The sequence below is a fragment of the Chiloscyllium plagiosum genome, chromosome 34, assembly GCF_004010195.1.
Source record: "Chiloscyllium plagiosum isolate BGI_BamShark_2017 chromosome 34, ASM401019v2, whole genome shotgun sequence".
NCBI lineage: Eukaryota > Metazoa > Chordata > Chondrichthyes > Orectolobiformes > Hemiscylliidae > Chiloscyllium > Chiloscyllium plagiosum.
Window position 1 is genome coordinate 789,929 of NC_057743.1, and position 8,142 is coordinate 798,070.

Consider the following 8,142-nt stretch of genomic DNA (forward strand, 5'->3'; position numbering starts at 1 on the left):
TTTGATTCATTGAATGAATGAATGTGAATTGATTCACAGCACGAATCAAGAGCAAGTGGATGGATTCATTGAATGAATTAATTAAGGTTGTTACAATGCAGGAATGGATCAATATTGATTCATTTCATGAATGAATGCTCTTTGATTTATTGAATGAATGCATGCAGTTTGACATGATAATGATTGAATGCACTTTGATTCATACAATGAATGAATGAAGTTTGATTCATTGAATAAATGATTGAGGTTTGATTCAATAAATGAATGCAGTTTGATTCGTAGAATGAATGAATTAAGATTGAATCATTGAACGAATCAATGAATTAAGTTTGCTGCATTGAAGGAATGAATCAAGATTGATTCGTTTAATGAATTACTGCTCTTTGGTTTATTGAATGAATGAATGCAAGTTAATTCATTAACTGATTAAATGCATTTTCATTAATTGAATGAAACATTACAGTTTGATTCATTGATTGACTGAATGCAATTCGTTCCATTGAATGAACGGATGCTGTTTGTTTCATTGAATGAATTAATAAATTTTTGTTCTTTGAATGAATTAATATAATTTTATTGCTTGAATTAATGAATAAAGTTTGATTACTTTAATGCATGGATGCAGCTTGATTCATTAACTGAATACATGAAGTTTGATTCTTTCATTCAATGAATACACCTTTATTTATGGAATGATTGAATGCCGTTTGATTTATTGAATGAAAGAAGTCTGATTTATTGAATGCATAAAGGTTAATTTGATGACCAAATGAATGCAGCTTGATTCATGAAATAAATGTAAGCAGTTAGATTCATTTATTGATTGAGCGGAGGCCATTTCGTTGAATGAACAAATGCATTTTTTGTTTAATTAATGAGTAAATTCTCATTTGTTAAATGAATTAATGCACCTTGATTCCTTGAATGAATGAATAAAGTTTGATTCTTTTAATCAATAAATACTGTTTGATTTATTTTGAAGAATGAATGCATTTTGATTCATTGCAAGAATGAATGCAGTTATTCCGTTGCATGAATGAATGAATTTTGATTCATTCATTGAAGGAATACAATTTAATTTGTGGAATGAATGAATGAAGTTTCATTCATTGAATGAATATTTTCAGGTTAAGTCATTAAATGAGTGAATGCAGCTTCATTCAATGAATGAATGAATGAAGCTTGTTACATTACAAGAATGAATGAAAATTGATTAATTGAATGAACAAATACAGTTTCATTCGTTGAATAAATTCATGCAGTTTGATACATTGAATAAATGAATGCAATAATTGAATGAATGAAGGAAGTTTTATTCATGAATGAATGAGTGAAGCTTGATTCATTGAGCAATCAATGCGGTTGGATTCAGGGAAATAATTAATGATGTTTTAAAATTTCAGTAATGAAATAAGTTTGATCTGTTGAATGAATGCAATTTGAACATTTGACTGTTTGAAAGCAGTCATTGAATGGATGAATGAAGTTTGTTTCATTGCAAGAATGAAGGAAGTTTGTTTAATTGATTAAATGAATGCTGTTTCATTTATTGAATGAATGAATAAAGTTTGATACATTGAAAGGAAGAATGTGAACTGAATCGTTGAATGAAGAAAGGAAGCTTGATTCAATGAATAAATGAATGCAGTTTGATTAATTGAATGAATGAAGTTTGATTCATGAATGAACGAATGCAGTTTGATTTGCTGAATGAATGAATAAAGTTTGGTTTACGCATGAATGAATGAAGCTTGATTCATTGAGCAATCAATGCAGTTTGATTTAGTGAAATAATCAAAGACTTTTTTAAAAATTCAATTATGAATGCAGTTTGATCCATTGAATAAATGCAATTTGAATCATTGAATGTTTGAAAGCAGTTTCATTCTTTCAGTGGATGATTGTAGTTCGTTTCATTGCAATAATGAAGGAAGTTTGATTAATTGATTGAGTGAATGCAGTTTCATTCATTGAATGAATGAATGCGGTTTGATACATTGAATAGAAAAATGTGGACTGAATCGTTGAATAAAAGAAGCAAGCTTGATTTAATGAATAAATGAATGCAGTTTGATTCATTGAATGAATGAATGAATTTTGAAGTTTGAGTCAATGAATAAATGAATGCAGTTTGTTTCACTGAATAACTGAAGAAAGTTTGATTCATTGAATGGATGAGTAAAGCTTCAATCATTGAATGACTGTATAATGTTGAATTGATTGAACAGATGAATGAAGTTTGATTAATTGAATGAATGATTGCAGTTTTATACATTGAATGAATGAATGCAGTTGGATTCGATGACTAAATGAATGAAGTTTGAGTCATTGACTGAATGAATGAACATTGATTCATTGAATGAATAATTGCATTTGATTTATTGCAGGAATGCATAAAGTTTGATTCGTTGAATGAATCAATGAACGAGTTTCATTCATTGAATGAATGAGTATGGTTTGTTACGTTGAATGAGTGAACACAGTTTGAATCTTTGAATGAATGAACGATGCTTGAAACATTGAATGATTGATGTTATTTGAAACATTGAACGGATGAATGAGGTTTGAATCGTTGACTGAATATATGCAAAGTGATTCATTGAAAGAATCGATGTGATTGCATTCATTGAATGAAAGAATGAAGTCCATTTGAATTGCAAGAATGAATGATGTTTGATTCAAATAGTGAGTGAATGCTTTTTGATGCGCTGAATGATTGAAAAAATAAAGCTTGATTCATTGAATGAATGAAGTTGCATTAATTGAATGGACAAATGCAGTTTGATTATTGAAAGAATCAATGCAGTTCAGTTCATTGAATAGAGGAATGAAGTTTGTTTCATTGCAAGAATGAAAGAAGTTTGATACATTTAATGAATGAATGAAGTTTGATTCCTTGAATTCCTGAATGCAGTTTCATTCATTGAATGAATGAATGAATGAATGCAGCTGAATCATTCAATTTATGAAGGAAGTTCTAATCATTGAATTAATGCAGTCACTTTGATAGGTTGATTGAATGAAAGTAGTTTGAAACCTTGAATGAATGAATGAAGTTCAATTCATTGAATGAATATGTATATTTTGATCTATTGAAAGAATGAAGGTGGTTTGTTTCATTGCATGAATGATTGAAGGTTGCTTCATTGATTGAATCAATGCAGTTTAATTCATGGAATGAATTATTCCAGTTTGATTAATTTAGTGAATAAATGAAGTTTGATTTATTGATTGATTGAATGAATACAGCTTGTTTCGTTGATTCACTGAATAAACTTCAAATGCTTGAATGAGCGAATAATTTTGTTTCATTGAGCGAAAAAAGGTAGATTGGTTCATTGAATGAACGTGTGAATTCATGCAGTTTGATTCATTGAATGAAAAAATACAGGTTAATTTGTTGAATGAATGAGCATATTTTGGTTAATTGAAGAATGAATGAAGTTTGATTCAACGAACAAACAAAGTTTGTTTCATTGCAGCAATGAATGAAGTCTCATTCATTGATTGAATGAGTGCAGTGTAACTCGAGATTAGAGTGGTGCTGGAAAAGCACAGCAATTCAGGCAGCATCTGAGGAGCAGAAAAATCGATGTTTTGGGCAAAAACCTTTATGCAGGAATAGAGGCAGAGTGCCTGCAGGCTGGAGAGATAAACGAGAGGAGGATGGGGGTGGGGAGAAAGTAGCATAGAGTACAATAGGTAAATGGGGTGGGGATGGAGGTGATAGGTCAGGGAGGAGGGTGGGGGAAGGTAGCAAAGACCCTCCTCCCTGACCTATCACCTCCATCCCCACCCCAACTATTATACTCTATGCTACTTTCTCCCTCTTCTCATTTATCTCTCCACCCTGCAGGCACTCTCCCTCTATTTCTGATGAAGGGCTTTTGCCCCAAAAGTCGATTTTCCTGCTCCTTGGATGCTGCCTGAACTGCTGTGCTTTTCCAGCATCACTGTAATCTAAAATTTTGTTTCCAGCATCTGCAGTCCTTGTTTTTACCCGGATGCAGTGTAATTCATGGAATGAAAGATTACAGTTTGACACTTTGAACAGATAATGCAGATTGAATCATTGATGAAAAGAGGAAGTTTTATTGCTTGAATGACTAAATGCAGTTTTATCGTTTGCATGAATGAATGAGGATTGATTCATTCAATGAATAACTGAAGTTTGATTCATTTAATGACTCAATGTAGTTTGAATCATTGCATGAATGAATGCAGTATGATGTGTTGATTGAATGCAATTTGATTCTTGGAATGAATGAAGAAAGTTTGATTGATTGAATGAATGAAGCTTGAATCATTGAAAGACTGAATGAAATTTGATTCATTGAATGAAGGCATGAAGTTTGATTCATTGAATGAATGAATGCAGTTCGATACAATGAACGAATAAATGAAGTTTGATTCTTTGAATGAATGACAGAGGTTTGATTCAATGAATGAATTTTACTCAGGAGTTCTGTCAGCCCAGGAGAGGGGTAAATTCAAATAAAAAGTTGCTTTTCTTCATACATTGCTGTAATTTAGAAATGCCAGCTTGCTTTGTAGAAGCAGGAAACAGAGAATTCAATTAGAAAGAATCTGCAAGTTTCTATTGATTAAGATGCTAATTGCAGGATCTGTTGAAAGCTATTGCCATTAGATAATTGTATGTTTCCAGCAGTGTCTATCTAACTTCCCAAACTTCAAAGAGGCAAATCCACAAATATACAAATATATAAATATAGGCAAATAGAGGCAAATATACAAAAGGTGGCATGTCAGTCAGCTCCTGTCTTGCAGGTGTACAGCCTTGTTTAGAATGTGTCTCAGAGTTTGACCTGCAGTCAGACTTGTTTTATCACGAAACAGGAAATTATCAAAGTCCAAATGGAATCAGCCTGACTCAAGGTGGAGATACAGACAGACAGACACTAACCTCACACCTTTAATGCATTGTCTGAGTTGAAATGTTACTTTTTTTTTAATGTATAAAATCTTATGTTATCTCCAGAATGTGACTTTAAAGAAGTTCTGGGATTTACGTGTTAATGAACCGAAACCTGCAACCTATTCAATAAGATGAAAAACGTAACAGCAATCTAGGTTTGCTCAATTTATCGTGTCAGTTGCATGACACTATAATATTTTGCTAAAAATTCTGTGTCTTATGATCCTGTTCCACAGCTACCTAATGAAAGAGCAGTGCTTTGAAAGCTTGTACTTCCAAATAAGTCTGTTGGACTATAACTTGGTGTTGTGTGACTTTTAACTTCATTCATCCCAGTCCAACACTGACATCTCCACATCAAAAAAACAACAACATGGGATTTGCAAGTTCACAAACCTCCTGGACATATAGGTCCATGTGAGGGAGTGAATGTAACTGTGATGGAGTTTTTGTGAAAAGGAGGGTGTGACAATGATATGGAGGGAGTTACTGTAAGGGGTTCAGTGTGACAGTGAGGGGTTGAGTGTGAATACATGAGTGTAACTGTGAGCATGACAGTGGTGGAGTAAAAATGACAGTGGGGGAGTGTGTGTGACTGTGAGGGAGTGGCTGTGAGGGAGTGAGTGTGACAGTGAGGGAGTGACTGTGAAAAAATGCATGAGTGTGATAGTGATGGAGTAGGTGTGATAGTGAGGGGTGAGTTTGAGGGATTGGTATGATAGTGGGAGAGTGTGTGGCACAGTGGGGGAGTGATGTGAAAGTGAGGAAGTGAGTGACACTGTAAGGAGATGAGTGCAACTGTGAGGGAAGGAGTGAGAGTGTGAGGGAATGTGTGTGACAGTGAGGGAGCAATAGTGACAGTGAGGCAGTGAGTGATAATGTGAAGATGTGAGTAAGGCAGTGAGGATTTGAGTGAGACTGTAAGGGGATGTGTGCAACTGTGAGGGAGTAAGTGTGAGTGTGAGAGTCAGAGAGCGAGTGTAAGCAAGTGAGTAAGACTTTGAGGGAATGAGTGACAGTTAATGATTATGACTAACTGTGAGAGTGTGATTGAGACTGTGAGGGAGTGTTTGTGAGGGAATGAGTGAGACTGTGAGCAAGTGATTGAGTCTGTGAGGGCATGAATGTGACAGGGGGGATTGAGAGTGACAGTGAAGGAACGAATGTGACTTTCCGGGAATGATTGTGAGGGATTGAGGGAGACTATGAGGGAGTGTGCATCTGAGACTGTGAAGGGATGAGTGTAGCTGTGAGGGAGTGAGTGTAACTGTGAGGGAGTGAGCGAGACTGTGAGGGAGTGAGTGTGACTGTGAGGGAGTAAGTGTGACTGTGAGGGAGTGACAGTGAGTGCGAGAGTGAGGAAGTGACTACAAGGGAGTGAGTGTAAAGGAGTGAAAGAGACTCAGAGGTTTTAAGCTTGACAGTGAACATGTGAGAGTGGGGTAGTGAGTCTGACAGTGAAGCAGTGTTTGTGACAGTGAGAAAGAGACTATGAGGGAATGAGTGTGGCAGTGAGGGAGGGAGTGAGTCTGTGAGGAAGTCAGTGTGAGGGAGAGAGTGTGACTGAACATTTGAGTGAGACTGAGGGAGTATAAGACTTTGAAGGAGTGAGTGTGACAGTGAGAGAGTGATTGAGATTGAGGGAGTGACAGTGAGTGTGAGAGTGGGGGAGTAAGTCTTACATTGAGTCTGTGTGTGACAGTGATGCAGTGTGCTTGGTAGTGATGAAGAGACGATGAAGGAGTGAGTGAAAATCTGAGGGAGTGAGTCAGACTGTGAGAGGTTGTGTATGACTGAGAGAGTAGAGTGAGTTTGAGAATGTGAGTGTGTGTGTGACTGTGAGGGACTGAGTGAGATTGTGAGGGAGGAAGTGATACTGTGATGGAGTGAGTATGAGTAGGTGAATGTGACATTGAGGCAGTGAGTGAGAATGTGAGGGAGTGTGTGTGACTGTGAGGGGTGAGTGTGACTGTGAGGGAGTGAGAGTGTGCGAGTAAGGGAGTCATTATGAGGAAGTGAGTATGAGGGAGTGAGAGATTCTGTGAAGGAGTGTGACAGTGAAGGAGTGAGAGTGGGGGAGTGAATGTGAGAGTCTAATGGTGTGAGAGTGTATGCAACAGAAAGGGAGTGATGACAAGAGACTGAATGTGGCAGTAAAGGAGAGACTATGAAGGAGCGAGTGAAACTGTGAGTGAATGAGTGAGACCATGGGGGTTTAAATGTGACTGAGGGAATGGGAGTGCGCGTGAGAGTGATGGAGTGACTGTGACAGTGAGGGGGTGAATGTGAATTTGAGAAATTAGTATGACTGTGAGGTAGTGAGTGAGACTGTTACTGAGGGAGTGTTAGGGGATGAGTTGAACTGTGAGGTATGATGTTTGAGGGAGAGAATGAGCTGTGACGGAGTGTGTTTGACAGTGAGGAAGTGACAGTGACAGTGAGGGAGTAATTGAAGCAGTGAGGAAGGGAATGAGATTGTGAGGGAATGATTGTGACAATGACTTTACAAATGACTTGGATGAGGAGGTTGAGGTATGGGTTAGTAAATTTGCAGATGACACAAAGGTTGGAGGTGTCGTCGATAGTATACAGGACTACTGCAGGCTGCAGCATGACACAGACAGGATGCAGAGCTGGGCTGAGAAATGGCAAATGGAGTTTAACCTGGTTAAATGCGAAGTGATGCATTTTGGAAGGTCGAACTCGAATGCTGAATATAGGATTAAAGACAGGATTCTTGGCAGTGTGGAGGAACAGAGGGATCTGGGTGTGCAAGTACATAGAACTCTCAAATAGATCTCTCAAAGTTGCCACCCAAGTGGATAGGGTTGTTAAGAAAGCATATGGTGTTTTGGCTTTCATTAACAAAGGTATCGAGTTTAAGAGCCGCGAGGTTTTGCTGCAGCTCTACAAGTCCCTGGTGAGACCACACTTGGAATATTGTGTCCAGTTCTGGTCGCCCTACTATAGGAAAGATACAGGGGCTATGGAGAGGGTGCAAAGAAGGTTTACCAGGATGCTGCCTGAACTGGAGGGCTTGCCTTATGAAGAAAGGTTGAATAAGCTCGGACTTTTCTCTCTGCAGAGGAGGAAGAGAGGAGACCTGATCGAGGTATACAAGATAATGAGTGGAGTAGATAGAGTCAATAGCCAGAGACTTTTCCCCAGGGCAGGATTGACTGGTACAAGAAATCAAAGTTTGAAGT